Source organism: Ammospiza nelsoni, chromosome 1, assembly GCF_027579445.1.
Source record: "Ammospiza nelsoni isolate bAmmNel1 chromosome 1, bAmmNel1.pri, whole genome shotgun sequence".
Classification (NCBI taxonomy): Eukaryota; Metazoa; Chordata; class Aves; order Passeriformes; family Passerellidae; genus Ammospiza; species Ammospiza nelsoni.
In genome coordinates, this window is record NC_080633.1 from 62,225,300 (window position 1) to 62,247,373 (window position 22,074).

A 22,074-nucleotide genomic window follows, 5' to 3' on the forward strand; every position below is an offset into this window, starting at 1 on the left:
CAAATATTATGAACTTAAACCAGTTTTCAATTTTTAGCAGGAGTAGACACGTCTGGACTAGGCAGGAGCTTTTTGTCTTCTTTCTTATTTGTACAGAGTCAAACTCAATTTCTTCTCACTAACCTACAATATTCATGGATTTAAATATAGAATCCACACTTGTAGTAGTCTCATAACCTTTCGGGGGAAGTACTGTCCCTGTCCTCGAAGGCCAGAACTAATTTTGTGTTAAAATATTCTAAGTCTCCCTAGCTTATCCATTTCCCCTTACCAAACCCAAACATATCTATGCATTTCAATCAAGGAAAGGTCAAGATATCAAGCAGAATGTGGCCCTACCTCAGGCTTCACAAATAGTTTGTGATAAATTTCATGTTATGACAATGCAAGTAAAAAAAAAAAAAAAGAAGAAGAAGAATAAAAATAAAATCCATTAGTGACTTGGAAAGCTTATTGCTACATAAAATAAATCCAATCAAGAAACAGAAAATGATTCCAGACACCATATGCCTCTGTCCTGACATTACTGAGAGCACTTTACAGAAAAAGCAGGTCGCATGTTGGAAGCTTTGTTTTCATTTTAAGTCTTCATGCAATTATTTCTCAATTATAACTGCAATACAAGGTGTGGGGGATTGTGGTTTCTGTATGCCCACACCTAGATTTCAAGTGGAAGCCCTCTCTTTCCAGCCTTAGTTGACTTCCTAGTACCTCTCATAAAAATTTCCTCTGACAAGAAAAGAAACAAACTGTACTCCAATGGTTATATTGCTTCTGTAAGAATACTGTGCCTCAAGTTGCATAATAAGGTGACAAACCAGTGAAAGGAGAAAAATAATAAAAAAAGAAAACATCATATTAACAATTATGACTTCTACTATTGTAAGCTCTAGGATTTCACACCCGATATTCACCCAGCCAGCCTTGAGCAAAATACAGAAGAAAAAAAAAAAACAGACACAATTATCAATAGCATTTTCTATGGAACCAAAGATACAACGACAACTCCATTCTAGTAAGGTGCCCTGACCTACAGCTTCCATCTTGCTTTCTCAGTGAAGATCGTGAAGTGAATATTTACCATGCCCCTCATCACTGCCCAATAGTCTTTGGGCTACCTGGGAGACTTTCCAGGGACTAACAGTCTTATGTCCAAAAGCTTTCTCTCAAAATTTTACCCAAGAATCAAACTATGCCTCCAAATCCTGAGGAGGACACTCTGGTGAAATGTCCAGAGAAGAAGCAGGGCCTCCCACAGGAAGGTTGAAAAGCAACAGGCCCTCAGGAAAGCATCCCTATTTCCATTTTGTATCAGGAACCTCCCAAAAGGGGCACACATGGGTCTACAGAAATTTCTACCTCACTTGGGAACCCATGCATCCAGAAAAACACTTCAACCAAAGGGAAGGAATGGTCAGAGAAATCAAGTATTATCACATTTTCCTTTCTACCTTCCTAGATGTTAATGGATGGGAAGTTACTCCATGTGCCATCTCCTCTTCCACCCAAAAATCTGGCAGTAACAAAACCTGCCCTGCTCTCCTCTGCTCATTTTTCACAGTGCACAAATCCAACAATGCAGCTCACTTGCCCACACACACTTCACTGTAAAATTTGCACTCTTTGCAGCCTGTTAAATCTCTTCCACACTCAGGTTGGGTTGGCCTGAAAGGCCCTCATGCTTACCCTCACCTCAGTTACACAGAGCAAAATATTTTCTCAAACAACCAAGTACATTGGCTAGAAGCCTTCTTTAACTGACAGCACAGTTCAAAAGAGGAATCACTGTTTAAACTATCTGGATTTTTTTAAAATTTGTTTTAGGCGCAAATTCTGCTACCAGATTAAAATTCCAGGGTAGGTTTGTGAGGGGGAGTTCAGAACTCCCTCCCCTCTAAAATAAACCACACTCCCTCAGAACACCTTCAAGGGCTTCAATCACCTCCTAAGACTGTCACAAGCAAAGCAAGCAACTACCAAATTGCGACCAAAGACAAATGACAGGAACAACCTCTTCCCCACACTTCAGGCTCCCATACCCAAAAATCTTTTCTCAAGCAGCAGTTCCTCCCAGCCAGCTCCCTCTGAGAGCATCAAGGCTCCTTCCCACCCCAAGGAAGGCAGGTGGTCCCCATCACCCCTCCCAGGCCCAGGTGCTGCTCCTTCCCCACAGTTCTCGGCCTCCACCCAACTCCTGCTGCATCTGGTGCCTTTGCTGGGACCGCTCCCAGGAGAAGGGCACAGGAACACTCCAGCCAGGGCCCCCAGAAGGCTTTCCCTGTCTCTCTGCAAGCCCCAAAAGGGTCTCATCTCCTACCAGTGCAGCACAGCTCCCAGCTGGGAGCTACCACTTTCTGTCTGGCCCTGCTTTTCCTCTCTCTGCAGATCCCATCTCCAAGTAGGAATATGATTCTTTGCATTTTATTAGAAATAGTCCAAAGAAATTTGAAGACAGACAAGTAGTAAATTTTAGCAGTTTGTCACCAGTTATTAATACTGGAAATGTTCAAAGTACAAACAAATGCAAATATATCTAATGGTTTGCCAACTATATCCAGAATCTTATGGCAATAATGAAATTCATTCTACACAAACTCTCAGATTAAGCTAAGGAGTCATTTCTCCTCAGTAATTTTTACTCCTTAGAGTAAAAATTCTTCTCCATTTTCAGTGCTGATGAAATTAATAGCTTTCGTGCAGATAAATTAAGTGTACATCTAAGTTCAATGTAGTTTTCCTAAAGAGTGGCAAGTACCTGAGAAGAAACTCAGCTAGAACAAAAGCTTCACAGAAACAAAAAAAGGACTGCAGTTTTGATTTTCTTTAAATAGACAAAAATAATAACTAGAATTCTTTTCCAAGATGACACTAGATAGCAGCTCCAAATATTTTCATCCACAAAATCTATTTATTATTCTCTGTCTTCTCTTTCCACAAACAGCCCAGGACTTTCCATTTCTGAGACTTCAAATTAAAGACTTTCATATGGCTAGTTTCAGTCATGTAAGTTCAAAAATAGTGTAAATGCAGAACAATATAAAGACCGTAAATCTAAATGTACATTAATTGCATCCAGTATGCAGCAAAAAAGCTTACCCACAATAATCAAGAAAATTAAGAGTAGGTCTTTATTAAAACACAGTCAGAACGAGGAAATTAGAACTGTATTGCTTCTTGTATCTCTGCTTACTACAGGAAAGGATCACAAGTGATTATTTGTTCAGATTTCTGTTTTGCTCTAAAGTAGGCCAGCCAGCTCAGCACTTTTCTTAAGATTATGAATACTTGTCTGCCCTACATATGGTTTAGGCTGAAACCAATCAGTTGAGCTGAAACATGTAGCAAAACCGACTATTTTCACATCATTCATTTTCAGCTCTAGTGAAGAAGTGCACAGAACAGGTATAAAAGGATCAGATTTTAAATACTTTTAAAATTTGCTCTACCATTAGCACGGTTCACTAAAAAGCTCACTGATTTCCTCACTCTCAGATTAACACTTCATCTCGATTCAAGAATAATTTGTTGTTCATTAATAACTCTTTAACCACTTGTTTTCTCTGCTAATTTCCAGTTTATCTTTTTACATTGATTACCTCATTTAGTAGGAAAACTGAGTGCTGAACTGCATCCAGTAGACTTTCTTATTACTACGACATTCAAGATGCAAGCACGCTCTGCAAGAAGCCTTACATCAAAACTTTAAAAACGTATGAAACAAAATAATTCCTTGAATTTTTAACTGAATACTGAATTTTTAACTGAATTGGTTGCTCTTTTTCCCCCACACAAGCCACCCTTGAGGCTTGTGTCATTATTTGGAGGAAAGGAGGTTAAATCATAGAAGGTTGCTATCTTGAGTTCAAAATAGAAAACAGTAACATCTTCAAACAAACTGGGCTATTTGGAAGATCAGAACTGCAGAAAGTGCTTTGCTTAAATTGCTTTTAACTTATTTTTCTTAAAAGTTACGTAGTCTCTTTTTCTAGAGCTGCTAAGCACACATAGAAGTCATTATCTTCAAAATATAAGTTAATAATGGAAAAAAAAAACCTTTCATATTTGGGTTTTCCTTTTCCATTTAAGATATAAACATTATCAAGTCATTAGTACGAAATTTCTGTCAGATTAACACCACTCAAAACTCTTGGCAGGTATCAGTAGCAAGGCAAAACAAAACAAAATCAAAAAAAAAGTTACAAAGCAAGCTTGTTTAAAACAAAGACAGGTATTTCTATTTAGTATTCTGATGTATGAGACAGTATTTTTGCACCAGGGCAGAGGCATACCTTTCATCAGCTGCAGAACCTCGGTGTCAGATGGTGATATAATCCAAATGGGTCTCAGAAGCATGTTCCAGAATATCCACAAGTTTCAGCATGGGGCTCTTCCATTCCCCCAGGAGACCATTAACCATTCATTAACCATTACAATGAATCCAAACAGCTGAGATGTTAAGCAGCTGTATGGTCCAGCTTGAACCACGGTACGCGGCCCTGAGGAATCCCAAGCTGTATTCCACCATCCAAAGAGCAATGCAATATGGCACCCATCACAGACTGATGTTCTGGCAACCATCCCATTTTCCCAACAATCCTGTTGTGACCTGTTCAAGAAAGAGGAAGAAGTGTTAGTTCAGCACAGTAACTCTGCTACGTGACTCGGGAGCTAACATACAAATATAAAGTTACGTTCTTCTGAATGATTTCAAACACAAATTTCTTCACAGATTTAGACACATCCTAAACTCAAAGCCTGGTGATGGCATTTTGTTTTAAAAACATCATGGGGCTGGAGTGCAAGAGAAGAGGGTTTAAGAAAAAGGCTTTCATATATCTCTACAGATTGCACAGTCTTACCTTGCAGAAAGCACTGAAGTGACAGGGAAAAAAGGTAATATAAAGGCTCTTCAACTGCCCTGGCAGGTATTTAAAAACTAATGAAAAGAGTAAGTCAATTAGAAAAACCCCAAGTAACAAAAATAAAACTCATCAACCCTTTTGAGGGAAACATATATGATCTTTCTCTGCCTCCTTAGCCCTGTTGCAGTGCCTCCCTAGAGCACCTCCACCAGCAGATGGGACCTAAACTTTGAGCACTACTGATGCCATTTGGCCCTGGAAGAAGGCAAAGCAGCCCAACCCACATCAGTCTGCTCTGGTAGCCCCTCTGTGCAATTCCTCCAGAGATGTAAAAAGAAAATTTGACTTAGGTTGGGAAGGGGACTATGAGGAACGGAGAGAAAAGTCTGAATAGTTTGCAGAGGAGGGAACAATGACGTGAAGAACAGCATTGGGTCTGTGAAGATGGAGTAGGGAAAAGAACAAACTTCCACACTAAGGACAATGGAGAGGAACTAGAAGAAGCTTTTAGAGACTGGAAGATGCATGAAAGACAAAGATGAGAAGAAAGGAGAAAGTGAACATTTACGAACAAGAATTATTACTAGGAGCTCTGGATAACATGGATGTAAGGCAGTCCACAGAAGAATAAGTTTAGGAGAGAACAAGAAGAAGCTTTATGTTTGCTTCATATCAGGAGAAATGAGCATTTCTACTCATGGAGGAAAGGAAAGATCCTGGCAGAAGGAATTTTTCATGAGAAATGCAAGTATAAAGGTAGAAGAGTAGGTGGGAAGAGATTAAGGAGGAGGAGAATGAATAAGAATAAAAAGTAAAAAGTAGACTTCAGAGATTCTGAAATGGGTAGATATAAGGAGAGAGGGGGACAATTAGGAAATTGGGACAAGAAAACACAAGAAAGTAGAGGACTAGGATGAAAAAAGAGAAAAATGGAAGACTATTACATAGCACAGAAAAAGAAGATGGGGGAATAATAAGATACTAAATTGATACCGATAATTCAGAAAAGTACAAAGAGCTCAAAGTTTTGTGGAGTTGCGATGCTTGCTCTAGAAAGCGTGAACCAAAAGAAATGGAACAAAACCCAAGGCAACTGTCGCCTTTCCAAAGGGACGAAGGGAACTGAAGCCCAGCCGAGGAAGGGCCAGCCTGGACCGACCCTTCCCACTCTCCCTTCGCTACGATCAACGCAGTCGGGAGAACAAAGTCTTCCCTCTGGTCCGTCCCTCTTCTCCAAAAATTGTCCCTCGGCACTTCTGCCCACCTTGGCTCCCTGGGATGGTCCCACAGCCACCAAGTGTCACCCTCTATGGTGTTTCGGGCCAGCGACCCAAGCTGGCACACGGAGGAGCGCCCACCTTGCCCTGCTGCGCGCTCCCTGCCCAGCCCGGTCCCACGGCCCCCGCCAGCCCCACTCCCTGGCCAGCGCCGCCAGGACTCCCTACGATCCCACCAAGTTTTCTCCCCCTTCAGCTTTTCTCTGTCCCAACTCTTAAAAACACAGCCCGATCCAGAAAGCCCTCCGAGTCCATTTCCCTCCTCACCAAAAAAAAAAAAAAAAAAGGGGGGGAAAAAAGTTAAACCTCTACAATAAAACAAAGCCGGAGCAAGAAGGAGGCAAGCCCCCACCCCGACTAGTGCCCCCCAGCCTGCATTAGGGGAGTTGGGGCGGAACGACTGCCTTACCCTCCCCAAAAATACCTGCATGTGCTCCCAAAAGTACAAAGGGAAGGCTGGGCTGGCCCGCGGACGCCTCCGCTGCGCTCCCAGACCCGGGCGCGGATGGCAGGGCGGAGGGGGGAGCGACGAGGGAGCCGGGAAAGAACAATAAACCCCAAGCCCAAACGTACCTTCTCCTTTCTCTAAACTGTGAAACCAGATTTCCTTAGAAGCCTACGGCGGGGCTCTTCGCTTTTAAGCGGCGGGAGAGCTCGAAGAAAGTTGAGCAAATCTCTTCCGATAAAGTTGCCGAAGATGAGTTAAGCCGGGAGAGGCGAGCAGGAGATGGAGAGTTCATCCGAGTTTCTCCTTTTGTTCAAGTTGCCCGAGCAGACAAAGAGCCGGCAGCGGCGGCAGGTCCCCCGCGCCCCCGCTCCCCCCGCGGCCCGGGCGCCGCCGGGGTCCCGCACTGCCCTCGCCCCCCGCCTCCTCCCACCGCCGCAACTTTCCGTCTGCTCCATCCCTCCTCAGCCCCGAGCCCGGCTCCGGCGCTAAACTTCCCTCGAACTGAACCTCCCAGAAAAAGAAAACAATTTAATTCAAGGCGGGGGAGTGGGGGGTGGAAAGGGAGAGAACCATCTCTCAAATCATTATTTCCGGTAGATGCACCTCTTTGTTTGGATTCCCCCGACTGTCAGTGAGGACAAGCCTCTGGGGATCTGCTCTCGGACAGTTTGATCTGCCGGAATGAGACGGGCAAACGAAGGACATAAAGAAAAATAACTTTCAAAGAAAGAAAAGCGGGGGGAAAACTAAATAGAAAACAATATAAAACTGCGGAGTTGCGAAACGAACCCGGTTTTCATGGACACGGGAAGTACATAAATAAACAACTGAAGGGGAATTTCGGAAAACTGTTGGTTCTCCTCCCCTTCCCCTTCGCACTTTTCCAGAGAACGTAACAAAAAAAGCCCCCCGAAACCTCCTGGCCGCGGCTCCGTGCCGCCGCCGCCAGCTCCTGGCATCCCTACCTGTTGCGTAAAGCGCAAAGATGGGGCCGACCGCATCCGTCCCAAAGAGACCCAACGGGAACGAGGGGACCTCCCGCACCCCACGGCCCCTCCACCTGCCCTGGGGCAGCCCCCACGGGCACACCGGGCCCGGGGGTGGCCGCAGCCCCGGCGGAAGGCGCGGCCCCGCTCCCTGCCCGGCCCCGCTCCGGGCGGCCGTCGGGGCGCCCCGGTCCCCGCCGAAAGTTTGGCGGGGCGGGGCTGGACTGCGCCGCGGCCTCGCACCGAGACAAAAGGAGCCGGAGCAGCGCTGCAGCTCACCTTGGAGGGACGGAGGGAGGCTCAAGAGATACCTTCCGCCTCAGCCCTCCTCCTCCTCCTCTTTCCCATCCCCGGCCCTGCAGGACAGGCTCACGCTGGGCACTGGGGCGCGATCCCGGCTCAGCCCCGCCAAGGGTCCGCTCCCCGCTCTGAACAAAGCGGGGACAGCGGCCCTGCCGCCCCCGCCCCGCCTGCCCCCGCTGTCCCTAACTTTTGGTGCCCACCTGGCATCCCGGCGGCTCGGGAAGGGCGGGAAGGGCGGCGGTGCGCCCGGAGCGGGACCCGCACGTCGGGGCAGCGGGCCCGGGGCTGTCGCCGGGTGTCGCCGGGTGGGGGGGCCACGACACGGACCCGCTGCTCATTGTCCGTCCCAGGGTGGGCCCGTGGCAGGGCGGCCCGGAGGTGCGTGGGCGTCCGCAGCACGCGTGGGGTCTGGAGAGTTTGTGCGCAGCGGGCACGGGTGCCAGGGGCTCCAGCCCTCAGGACCTTGCCTACCAGGCCTGAAAGATGCCCCCAGTGCTGCTTACTTTATTTTCTTTTCTCTTTCTGGTTTGTTTGTTTGTTTTTGTGTTGATTTGGTTGGGTTTTGGGGGGTTTTTTGTTAGTTTTGGTTTGGTTTGGGTTTTTTTGCCTTAGAAACAAGCGGAACCTTGGAAAAGTTACTAGGAATTTGTAGTTAATAGCAGCCCACACCCAGCATGGTAGGACGAGTTTTTCAAAGTCAGATAACAGAGGATGATCTTGAGATGCAGGGTTTTTTACAGAAGGGAGAAGAGAATAGAAAGGCACACGATGTAGCCTTTGGTTAAGTTGCCCTGTTGACAACTTCTACAGTCCCTGCTCATCTATGACTCTTCCTATTTTCCTTCAGTTCACGTTCATCTCATGCCAACAACCCCCAGCTTGTCCTTCTTCCAGCTCCTTTCCCCCTCCCCGTCTTCCCTGGCTTTGAGACTCATTCAAACCTTTTCCTCCTACCCAGTGATGTCAGCCTCAAAATTTTGTTCTTCAAATCATTTTGCAGCTTCCCACCCAGGATCAACCTTTTTATCCTCATGCCCCAGAGAAACTGCCCCCAGCTCTTCCATTGCTGTCTGTGATTTATGTTGCTCTCGAGCATTGTCTTCCTACGTTTTGCTGCAATGTGCACTGCTGTTGGTTTTCATTACAGATTTCTGTGGTGAAATGATAATACACAGAGTGTAATACCTGGCATGAGAAGTCATCCTTGTAGTCATTCTTTACCACTCATCTTCTTCAGCTCTTCTGCATTGAGTGCTCTCGAGCAACTCTCATAATACCTTAAAAATCTCCTCCTAAATTATTTTCTATGCACTGTTTCTCCCTTACATCCATTTCCAACTTTTCACAGGTTTTTATTCTCTCCATCTACTCTATTTCTATGGTTGTTTTGTCCATGTTTTTCTTTCCACCTCTGCACTTTTGTTTCCTTAATCCTTCGGTTTTATGGTGGAAGAGGAATGTTGACTGCAGCTTTCCTTACCTCCACCCTTATTTTCTCTGGTTTTCGCATACACTCTCTTAGCAGGGCACAGTGAAATCAGGCAAACACGTACTCTTCTGCTAATTCATATATATTTTTCTGCTGTATTTCTTTCCCAGATGATTCCCAGATCCAGTGGAACACTATCCTGTTGTTTGCTCATTGTGCATTGTGGCACAACCTGCAAACATCTTACAAAAGGCTGCTCTTGGTGGCTTTCTCGGGAAAAACACAAATTGCACAAGTAGCTCCTTGTGCCGTGGGGTTTTGGCTTTGGCAGACATCAATGGCATGTTGCATAAAGGTATAACTTCCTGAGAATTTGTGAAGATGTTGACTTGCTCCGTGGTTTGCCAGCTGAGTTGGGGTTTATGGGGCAGGTAAATATGAACACCCTTGTGCCCTTCTTTCCTTTCCTTGGAAGCAGGAGGCCAAAAGCTTCTAAAAATTTTAATTCTCTGGTACTGGTGCTATTTAAACAAAGTATGTGTCTACCTTATAACTTCATCATAAGTGATAAAAGTTACTAATCATTGGATCAGAGATCACCAGTTGCCTAGGGTCCCATAATCAATACACATAAAGAGAGGAGAGTCACCACTGAAAATATCTTGTGGAGACCTAACTGAGCAAGGATGAGAAAAATAGAAAAATTGTCAGAAAGGACAAAAATGTCAGAAACATTTCAACAAAATCTTTTGTGTCTTAGAGAAGGGCTTATTTGATGGGTAAGTGGCCATCTGCCATTGAGACAATAAAATTTTGTTGAAATTCCCTCATGGTTCATTGGGCAGGTAAAGAGAAGCATTAAGCAGTAAAAAGGAAAACATAAGAGGCAATAAAAAAAGGAATAGTTTATGATAATTAACATGAAGTAGAAATTATATAATGTAGAACATTATTTGGAAAAGTCAAAAACATTACATAAAAATCCACATCTTGAATGGATGAAATTAAAATAATTTTACAGTAAGTGAGGAATGAAGCATCTCCTAATAATGTTCATAGGCCTTTCAGTTCTAATTATGAGACAAAATATTCTGCTAATGATACCTGTGCTCTATAAGTGGGAAGATAAATATTGCACACAGAAAATAACCTATTTTTTGGTCTTTGGGCAGCATCTATCTCCAATAAACATTGAATCCTTAGCCCCAGATGCCTTGCACCCTAACATCAAGATGTACTTGATACTTTATGTCACAGCAATGTTCAGTTTAATAAATCCTAGAATGCCATGGAAATTATGGGAACCTATTGCAAACATTGTGCCAATATGAAAAAGGGGCAAACAGGAAGACACAGATTGCAATACTCCATTTTGCCTGACATTCACCCCTTAAAACATAGTGAAAGCCTGACATAGGACTACATTCAAGGAGAACTAAGGAAAAGAATAATGATTCTAAAGCGCTGCTCCTTTATCTTTAATTCCTTTTTTTGCCTTTGTTTTTAAATTTCATAGTGGGTATAGGGTGGGTTGGAATACAGATCTAGTGACAGCTCCACATGCTGACTGATCTGGCTTGAAGAAAGCAGTGAAGAAATTTCTCATGGAGTGCCAATATTTAAACATTTCCAAATGACAGTGATCTTGTCTTTCATCTGATAATAGGAACAACTGGCCTGTACTACCTGTGTTTAATTTCTTGATTCCCACACTGCATAGCCACATTTTTCTTAATTCTTTCAGCTATTTGGTTTCTTTCTGTCTCCATATGACTTTTACTCTGCTTCCCAAGCCTCCTCAAGAAAAGGCTTTACCAAAATTAACTCTAGACATAATTTCAGGACTTTTAAGATCACAAAAGTTCGTCAAATCATCATATAAAAGGTCAAACGTTTTTCCTTGGCAAACGAGACAGGAAACATAATCCAGTTTCTCCTGTATTTATTCTGGCTGTCCATATTCCAGAGAAGTGTCCCATTTTGCTAAAATATTTAGTCAACACAGTCAACCATTTTATTAAGTACAAAACCAACTACAACTCTAGCTGTTAAAAAAAGGAAAACAACAAAACAAAAACAAAAAGGTCTGGACTTCATTTTAAATCAAAATTTGTTTGGCTTTAGTTTCTAGTTACTTTTTAAATTTATTTCATGTCTCGCCACCACATTAAATTAGTGTACAGTTAATTTTATAAATGGGGGCCTGAAAGCAGGGCTGGCTGCACAGGACAGGAAACCTTCCTGCAGAGATAATGTACTTACAGGATTGTTTTAATCTCTTTGAGGGATTACTTACATTAACTTGTTGAGGTTCCATTACATTTACCAAGAAAACATACATTTGCTTGAAGTTTGCCAGCTGAGGAGGCTTCTGGGGCTGTGGCACTCACTCAGCATTTGTTTGCCACACTGAGGGCAATGGCCATTTAGAAGCACAGTCAGTGCCAAGCAGAGATGTGAAGGCTGGAGCTCCCCAAGCCGTGTATTTGTGTATTTTGTGTGGCTGCTGTAAGCACCTACCATGCAGACCAAAATGAAGAGCAGCCCAGCCTGCAGCAGGGAGCTGGGTGCTGGTTATGTCTCACTCCCATCACCACAGAGCACCCCAGAAGAGGGGCACTGGTTTCAGTTCTTTCTATTTCAACACATCAGTATTAAACTCACAGAACTCATAGAAAAGTTAGCATAAATCGCTACAGTAACTGTTTTTGCTTTCACTGTAAGAAAAGTTCAGGGTTGCTTAACCTTGCTTCCCTGAGAAGTGAACCAGCACTCATGTGAAAATTCTGACTTCACTGTGAGCTTCTGGATGTTGACATGTGTAGGAAGAGCAGCAGTACAGCAGATGATCAGCAAAATGTGGTCTCTTAGGGGATAATTCAGATCTTCTAGCAAAATGTTTTGCTTCTCATTTTATTTTTCTATATGCAGAGGCCGATTTCACCACTAGTCTCTTTTGTAGAAGTGAGAATCAAATCAATAGGCCAATCCACTCATTTAAATGTAAAGACTGAGAAAGGCAAACCTGCAAATGAAAGAATTGTTTTGGCATGAATACATTCTTCTCTGTAGACATGTGCCCAGCAAATTCACAGGATGCTTATTTTTTGGGGAGAAGGAAAAACTCAAAGCAAAAACAAAAACCCAACCCAAACTACATTACTGCAAAAGGATAGAAAACCATGAGCTTTCCAGCTTTTTTTTAAAATCACCTAAAGGTTCTTCATAACATCTACACTCTGGAGAAAGAAAATACAATTTGTAACTGATTTGCAACTAGCTGTATTTTCCTAGTGTTTTCTCCTAAGCCAGAAAGAGGGTAGTGAAATCCTCTCTGGTCTTCTTTCCATCAAGTCTCCATTTTGATCAAGCCAAGAAAAGTCTTAGCTTGTCCACCTCATAAACAAAACTTTTATTGTTTTTTAGATTCATACACCAGAGCCTCTTTGTCACCTCCATTTATGTCTTATTTTGTTGGGATTTTGGGAGCATGGGGGTGTTTTGGGGTTTTTTACATCTAAACCAACTCTTTATTTGGCAAATCAGACCTGACTCCATTCTCACCGTTTCTTTCACTTTTTCCTCCAGAGCCTATGGTTTTACAAATAGGTCTTGTACAAGAGTCCCTAGAGAAACAGATAATTCCCAAGCAAATTCAAAAAAGTGTTTAGTTTAGCAATATGTTCGTACATGATGATTGCTAGTGCAGTTTCTATTCCTCACAAACGAAAATTTTTATTATGAAGAATGAAATCTCCATAGCAAGCTGAACAAATGAACAGATCCAATTCATACTATTCTTACTAGATAAGGTCAAAATTGTAACTTTTCCATATTCTTATTCCCATTTACTCTATATATGCATACTACTCAAATAAATTATTTTCAACAAAATAAGACTAAGTTTGGGGAACTCTTTTTCATTTGTTTGGGGAGGTTCAGGTTGAAGAAGGTTTGGGGAACCCTCTTCAACCTGAAACTTTTAAAACATTAACTTGGACTTATTCCTTCCTGAACATTTTGATTTGTCTGACAAATATTAAGTTTCAACATAGCCACAAAATTAGGTAGTGTGTAGAGATTATCTAATGTATATACCTTCACCTTCAAAATTGAAAGAAAAGTATGGCAATTTGTTTTGAATGTTTGAGCCTAACATTCTGAATATAGTGTTTGACAATATCCATTCTTCCCATCTCCAGACAATGTTCAAGTCATTTCTAGTTGTTTTTCAACTGATTTAATTAATTTTCTTCCTCTTTGGTTTATAGTAAAAATGTCAGCCTTTTTAGCTCACCATGCTGTGATTTAAGAAATTGTCCCACAATATTGACAAAGGTGCTGGGCTAGAATTACTGTCAATATGAACTCTTTGGTTCATAAAACTTCTTGAGCAGTCACCTGAATATTTGAGAAGCAGAGAAGCTACAAAATCCTTTTTCTGAATTCCCTCATATAGCAAATTTACCCCACAATGCCAGGAAAAAGATTTTAATCCTAATTACAATCTCGGCCTTGCTTAAGAGGGCTTTGTACACCTTGTTTTCATATGAAAAACCTCTTTGTAGCATAATAATATATCTCTGTGCCTTCATAATATGGCCAGATGGATACACAGACAGAGGTTTTTGTGGCCAGAACAAAATCTAATTTGGGACTTCCCCATCTCTGCGACCATAGCCAGTCCTACACAAAAAACGCGCTTCCGCTTCATGTGGGTGCGGTTACACTGTCTGCAGCCCTCAAAAAAAAAAAAAAAAGAAAAAAAGGGCTGTGAGACAGCACACACTTCCCCCACAGACACAAAGGGACAGGAGAAAGGACCAGCCCACAGAGTGCAAAGCTGCTCCTGTTCTCCTGGCTCTGGACATCCTCAGTTTCTCCTGGCTCTGGACATCCTCAGTGCCACAAGGACCAGGGCATGGCAAGCTTGTGCAGCCAGAGGGGTCTGCTGCTTTTTGGGACAGCAGGAAAGAGCTAGATGGAGAAAGGAGCAAGTGAAGAGCTGAGCAAAGGGAAGGGGATGAAGGACAGACTCCACTATCCTGTAAGAGGCCGTGCAAGCAGGCAAAGCCTCCTCCAAACACGAGGCTGCCTGGGCCACCACGAGACTGCACTGCAGTTCCACCCACAGCAGCACAACCAGGCTTGTTTACCCTGCAGAGTGCCACGTTCTCCTGCCACAGATCCAGCAAACCAACCCACGCTGTGATTTTGGCATGTGCAAGTACTGACCTACTGTATCTTTAGGTCTTGTGAGTTTGACTCTTTCCACACAGAAATAAGTATGGGAGAAATGTGGACATACACCTGCCATTCTGCAGGATGATGGAATAGAATTTGTTTTTGCAAGAAATATCAAGGTCACCTAAGAAATACTATACAGCTCTGGTAAAACCAGCATAGTAAATATAGACATGAGATAAACTAACTGTCTGGTTTTCCATTTGCCTGTGACCTCTATTACTGTTCTTTGTTCCCTTGCCTATAACCTCTAAAATTGCCTTTTTGATCCTTTAGGTCAATATGATTATCAGTCTCAACACTGCCACTGCTTTCAAATTTTTCAAATAAAACCTCATGCAGAAAGTTACAACCCATTTCTATTTGTGAGTTATTAAAAAATTAGTGCCTTTGACTGATATAGAATACTTCCAGGAGTAGATCCATATTCATAAAACAATAGCTATTCAGTCTTATTTATCACTTTATTTCTCTTTTGTCACTATTTACACAAATAATTTACCAGCTTTCACCCCTCACCTGTGTTTCATACATATAAGCACTATCATTAAAATCCACATTCATCACAGTCTCCACTCACAGCAACAAAATCAAGCAAATAAAACAAAACAAAAATCCCCTACACAAAGAACAAAATAACATCATCACAAAATCAATATACGCAAAACCCTTCTCTTGTCCCTTCACCACAATTACAATAAAAACTCATCATGATCATTCTAACATTACTCAATACTTCTTTCGCCTGTTACTTCTCACTGTTACTACCCTTGTCCCAAAATCTTCATGGGCCTGGGTTTTGGCACCAAAATCACTGTAGTGGCTTGACCCTGGTTGGACACCAACACTTATCAAAACTGTTCTATCACTCTCCTCCACAACTGGACAGGGGAGAGAAAATATAATTTAGGGTTTACATATTGAGACAAGGCCCAGGAGAGATCACGTGCCAAATGCCATCAAGGCAAAGCATACTCAGATTTGGGATATTAATTGAACTTATTGCTAACAAAATCAGAACAGGATAATGAGAAGTAAAATAAATCGTAAAAACATGTTCCCTCCCCAGTCCCTCCTTCCCAAGCTTTACCTCCTGCTCCAGTGGTGCAAGGAGACATGGAATGGAGGTTATGATCAGTTTATCATGTGGTTTCTCCTGTGGCTCGGGGAGAAGCTCGGGGGCTCTTTCCCCTGCCCCAACATGGGGTCCCTCAGTTCTCCATTAACTTCTTCAGCTTGAGTCCATGCCACAAGCAATGGTTCTCCATGAACTACTGCAATGTGGGTCACTCTGCCATGGGGTACAGTCCTTCAAGCACAGCCTGCTCCAACATGGGTCCCCCACAGGGTTAAAAGTCCTACCAGGAAACCTACTCCAGTATGGTTCCTCTCTCCATAGGTTTGTAGGTCCCTGCTCCAGCACAGGCCACCCACAGTGTCACAGCCTCCTGCCCCAGCGTGGGTCTCTTCCATGGGCTCTGGGTGGATCTCTGCATCCCCATGGACCTCCATGGGCTGCAGGGGCACAGCTGCTCCAGCATGGTCTGCACCAGGGATTGCAGAAGAATCTCAGCTCCAGTTCCTGGAACACCTCCTCCCCATTCTTCTTCAGCAACTTTGTTGTCTGTGGAGTCACTCCTCTCACATGTTCTCACTCTGCTCTTCTTGGCCACAATTACATTTGCAAAATAACTTTTTTTCTTCTAAAATATGTTATGACAGAGGTGTCACCTCATTCCTGATCAGCCCAGCCTTGGCCAGCAGTGGGTCTGTCCTGGAGCTGGCTGGCATTGTCTCTGCTGGACATAGAGGAAGCTTCTGGCAGCTTCTCACAGAAGACAGCCCTTTAGCTTCTGCCTCAGTATTGAAACCTGGCTGTGCAAACCCAATGCACTACCCTGCTAACATTTTTCAAAGCCCATCCTAGTTTTAATAAGGACCAAAATACAAACTGTACACTGAAGGCCAGCATCTGGAAGAGTCACAGTCTTGATAAAGGTTACTTGATATGCATGAAATAATTGTAATAACAATGTCTGTCTGATAAAAGTTGTATTTACCTCTGTATGCCATGAGTAAGAAGGTACAATATATAGTCTCAGTGAGAGACTGCTTGTGCTGCCTCAGGAAAGCTGAGGTGTATATTTGTCAGTATTCATAAAACAGGAGATTGTTTTGCTCAAACCTATGATTTCTAAGCAGAGATTCAATCCAGCTGTCAGTGGAATGACTGAAAAAAATGTCATTGACCCTGGTATTGATGATGTCTGCCCACATGCAAACACAAACACAGGGTGAGGTCAGTGCTCTCTCCAGCCCCACTCATGCAATCTCCCACACAAGTGAGTTCATGCAAATGCATGACTAACACATGAAAGCTGTAATTTTGGGTATTTCAGTCGAGTTCTACAGTGAGTTCCAAATGCTACAGCTTGAAACATTAAAACTTATCCCCAGCCTCTTTTGCCCCCCTCCATATTTTTTCTGACCTGTCATTTTTAAGATAATGTAGCAAATTAAAAAATAATAAAGCTCAAATAAGCCTATTTTTTCAAATTTGTGCTTCACACTATGCCAGAGGTGTCATGAAGGGAAAACATCATTGATAATATGTGACCACTTGCAATCAGATTTGAGAGATGCATAATCTCTCAGTAACCCCTGCCTGTAAATTCCAATTACAAATTCTGTATTTATTACACATGAACACACTGTGTTTCCAGGTTCAGCCTCCTCAGACAAGGAGTAACTTATGGGCTGTGTAGGCCAATTGGTATTTTATATTGGACTCCAACTATACAAAACTATTTCCAATAATACATTCACAAGGTCAGCGATCAAATTTTTTTAAAATATTTTTTATTTTTACAAAGGGAAATAGAGTATAGGAGAGGATAAGGAGAGGCTGCATCCTTGGTGATGACAGGAAAAGCCTGGAGAAAATCACCATATGCATAAAAAGAGGCAAATATTTACTAGACAAAATCCAGGCAGTGGAGAAATTACTACCTAAAGGCTGCAGCTGGTTGTCTCTACAGATTTAAAGGATCAGCTACCAAGACTGTAATTGTAAGAAAATCTCCTATTAATGGATAAAACTCAACTGCACACTGTTTAGTACAGGCTGGGCAGTGAGAAATGAGATTTTCCTTAAGAAAAATAAAAACTCTGCTTTCCATAATTGCAGGATACTGAATTTGCTTCACTGATGCGACACATAACCACATCTTGGTGGCAACTGGTGGCTCCCATCACCAGTTCATTTCATAGGTCACCAACTGGCCATCAGATTGTAATGACTTCTGGCTATTTCTAACTGGGATTTAAATCAGTGACCTGAAGTAAAGACACTCATCCTATTACGAGCCTCCTGAGCCATGCAAATTCCAGTGGAGCAGGGCGCTTTTTTTTAATTCTTCTTAAGATTACTTCACACAGATATAAATGCTCATGAAAGATCTGAGATGAAGAAGAGTCGAGCCTTAGATATTGATAGGGAGCCTCATTCCTCCTTTCTTCAGTGAAAACTCTAGAAACCTCTGGTTTGAATTATTCATTCCCTAAGCCACCTACGCATGCGATGTGCGTGTGAGAGCAGTTTCAGCAATTTATCAGCTTTAGTGATGGCTGGATACACAGATTTTATATTCTAAGGCATCTATCAGAAACACCTGGATGCAGACATCAAAAACACTGGGAGTATTTCATGTGGTGGCTTGTTTCATGTAGGCACACTGTACTGAAAAAGGTCAGTTTAAAAGCACGGGAATGATTTCTGGGAAATTTCCTTTCCTCTTAAATCATCTACCATCTCATGAAAAAAAAGTCCATAAGCTCTGCACTTCCACTGCCAAAGACAATTAAAAACATAAAATAAAAGAGGAGTGGAACCCAATTGCTCCCATCTTCATTGAAAAACAGAAGCTGAAAATTTCACTCCAGGAAAAAAAGTTTCTGCAAATTCAGAATACAAATTGCAGGGAAAACACAGGATTTAGAAAAAGAAATTTAAACGCTTTTCTAGACAGCTACATGTTAAAGTTTAGGTCACTGTATGTAATCATATAAAATGAACAAATGACTGAAAAACTGAAAATCATGAAAATTATATTGATAACTAGCCACAACCAGAGGCTGCAGAGTCATTACTAAACTACTGATGCTGAGCTTCCAGCCATCATATGATCACCAGACTTTTAAAGTCTATTTTAGTTAGAAAATGTCTACTTACATAATTCCTGCATTTCTTTCTGAAAATTACATAAATATTATATTTATACATCCAGTAAAAATCAAGTTATTTTTTCTAATAAAGAATTGAAAGAAAAATAAAAAATCCTGAAGTTAAAATCTGTGTGAAAAGTTATACTTTCCTTGTTCTATCATCAAGGCAAGAATGTTCTAGTGTCATAACATTTTTAAATATTAAACAGTTTAAAATATTCTTGATTTTTAGCTATAAATAAATATGAATACCTGAAGAGATTTCCTTTGAAGTGACCACAGACAGCACCGCTTTCTAGAAACAGGAAACATTTTACACTGTGAGACTAAACACCCAGTAGCATGACAAATAGCAAATAAACTGTAGACAAACTAGATTCTTAGCCAGGCCTGTGCTGATCTCTGTATGTAAAACATTGTATACACACACACCCTTCAAACAGAAATAATTTTGTAAGAAAATTATCAGATCTTACAAGGCAGAGAAGCATTTAGATGTAACTGCAGCCCCCAAACAGCACAAACTTCCTAAATTTTGTCCAAAATCAGAAACAGAACTCCAGAGAGGGGATAAAAGAGTAGCATGAAGCTATGTGGTTAATTTCCTTTAGGAAATTCTCTCCCATGGGGAAAAGCTGCTGGTGCCTACAGGAGGGTATCTGGGCATTATGTGAGGGGCAGGACAGGGAAGAAAGTCATGTGTGAGCCCTCTCTAATGCAGAAAGTCTTGAATAATCAGTCTTGACTGCCAGAAAGGGTGGGCATGATGGGTTTCAGATGTTTATTGACAAATCCCATTTCTCTGCTTTGTGCTCAGACACCCTCCTGTAGGCACCAGCAGCTTCACCCCATGGGAGACAATGGGTGCACAGAGCTGATCAGCTGCGTTTTATGACAGGATAATATTCTGCAATATGTTATAACACAGGTTTGGGTTTTGAAAGGCAATGACGAGGATTCTTGGGGTCATGGGATTGTGACCTGCCCTTGTTTGGAAGAGGCACCTACACCAATGGCTTAAATTGTGCAGTTGGATTTATTAAAAAGAAAGGAAAAAAAAAATTGAGATTCCCACTTCTGCACACTTCCTAGCTTCAGCTAGTTTACATCACCCTCTTCCCTGCTGAGTCACACAGCCCCAGCTGGAACTGTCACATGGTTTATGCTACATCGTGCAGGTCCTGCAGGAGGTTCTACTTGCACTAAATTATTCCTCAGTTTTCCAGCCACTGGTGAAGAGAATTGTCTTAGCTTTTACTGGCAAAAAGTACCTTTAAAATCAGAACATATATGTATGAGCAAGACCTACAGAACAAAGTAGACAAGTTCAGAAGGAGAATTATTTTGGAAGGGCAATGCCTGACTAGAAAGTTACTTCAGGTCTCACTATGGGCATAATGCAAAGCAGATTTAAAGCACTAGTGTCTTTTATTCTTGAGTTCAGCACACATTGCATCAAATTTCATAAAATAATACTTTGGGTGTTCGCTTTAGAAAAGTATGAAATATTAAAACCAACCTAGAACACCAAGGCATACTTTCACAATCCTAGGTTGCATTGTGGATGATAAGGTGAAGCTAGCTAATTAGCAAGTGAGCCAATCTTCATTTTTGCCATCTCTGGTGCTGCTATTTAAGTGATTTTTGGGTCTCATGGTGTTTGAGCTGAAGTGCAGAATAGAACAAATAGAGCACAAAAGGCCTTTAGCTGTGCAGGAAGGACAGGGCAGAGCTGCATTGGGGATCACTTCTTGCTCCTCCTGAGCCTGCACAGCCTTTGTCAGGCAAAGCTGTTTGCCCCCAGGAGGGGGGGATTGGGATACCTATTAATAATTTATGCAATTTTGAAAAGTTATGGTCAACTCAAACCCAGCTTCAAGCCAGCATAAAATGACAGGGATAGAACACAAAACTTCATTGTCTTGTGAGGTTTCTGTGGTCTCTCTCTGCTGTTGCCTCTGCTATCAAATCCAAAATGTTCAGTTGGGTGTGGGTGTGTTTGAGAAATTTGCATTATTTCACTTATTGAACAAGACTTCTATAGCAGAACTAAAAGTTGTCTCTCTTCCTTCTTAATCAAGAGCAACATTATTTTGTTTACTTTTCATTATAGCCTATTTAAATAGTTGAAGCCCCTTTATTTCTTTATTTTTGGAATGCAGTTTCTAGCACCTACTTATATATCAAACAAGAAGTGTTTGATCAGAGTAAGTAATTTCTGTGATAGTATCAGAGGTAACACATTATCCAATTCAACACTTATTACTATAAATAATATATTAATCCCTCCTTTAATCTGAATGGCTACTTTATTAAAAAATTCTTTGCACAAAGGATGAAATTAAATGTAATCTCTGATATGACATCCAGTAAAATGGACAAGGCCTAAAGCAACTTATATCCTCTTTCATCTCCCATGTTATTATATATGGCAGGAAACCTTAGTGAATTGTTTATCAGATGTTAATCAAAGCTCAACCTACAAGCACAAGCACTCTCAGAATTTTAAACATTTCTTAATTTCTATTTGTGTACACATTAAAGGAATTTATATTCTAGCTGTGCAGAAGATCTTGTGAGATCCTCTCCCTATAACTCATACCCATTGGATATGTTAATTTGCTGCAGAGAAATATTTGGGAACAACTTTGAACTAAAGAAAGTGACAGGAAAAGAAACAGAGAGAGCTCCAAGGTGTTACACATAAAGATATATAGGGCTGGAGAAAAATAAAGATCTTAAGCAAAAAGGCAAGAAAATTTCCAAGAGTAGCTGCTTGAGGATCAGAGGAAAGCAATGTAGGGATATTTTGAAGGGACTGTATTTATTCCTCCGAAAAGTATTATGAAAAAAAATCAGCATCTTCAAATTTTTTAGACTTAGTCATGGCTATGACACATAAGGACAATCTCATTAACATAATTTTCATCACCATATAAATTGTAATTTTCTTTTGTGTTCTGAGGTTGTTTTCTATGTATCTCTTTTTACATTGGCTACATGTTTAAGATTGAAAGTTCAGGCATTATGTGCCCTGCCTTCACAGAGACAAGGCACTACTAAATACTTGGAACCACAATGACAGAAATGCTAACACAAATATGTGAGATGAGTAGCTTGTTCTGCAAGGGCTGAATTAATAGACCATTAATTTCAATTAGCAGAGTTGGCTGTTTTAAGTGCTCAGTGCCTTTAAACCTGAGAAACATTATGAGTATGTATGGCCAGATAAGACTCAGATTAGACAGGACTTAATTAGCACTTTGTTACATTTCCTAGGTTTGACTGTCACATGAAAAAT

General features: G+C 41.7%; 1 long non-coding RNA gene across 1 annotated transcript in view; it reads right to left on the reverse strand.

The window, feature by feature from the left end:
- LOC132076687 (uncharacterized) overlaps positions 1 to 6,929 on the reverse strand; it is a 273,769-nt gene extending 266,840 nt beyond the window's left edge. The window contains exons 1-2 of the long non-coding RNA XR_009418958.1: positions 6,713 to 6,929; positions 4,290 to 4,606 (exon numbers count right to left, since the gene is read on the reverse strand). This is a non-coding gene — a long non-coding RNA (uncharacterized LOC132076687). The remainder of the gene's footprint in view (positions 1 to 4,289; positions 4,607 to 6,712) is intronic.
- Positions 6,930 to 22,074: the final 15,145 nt, after the last annotated feature.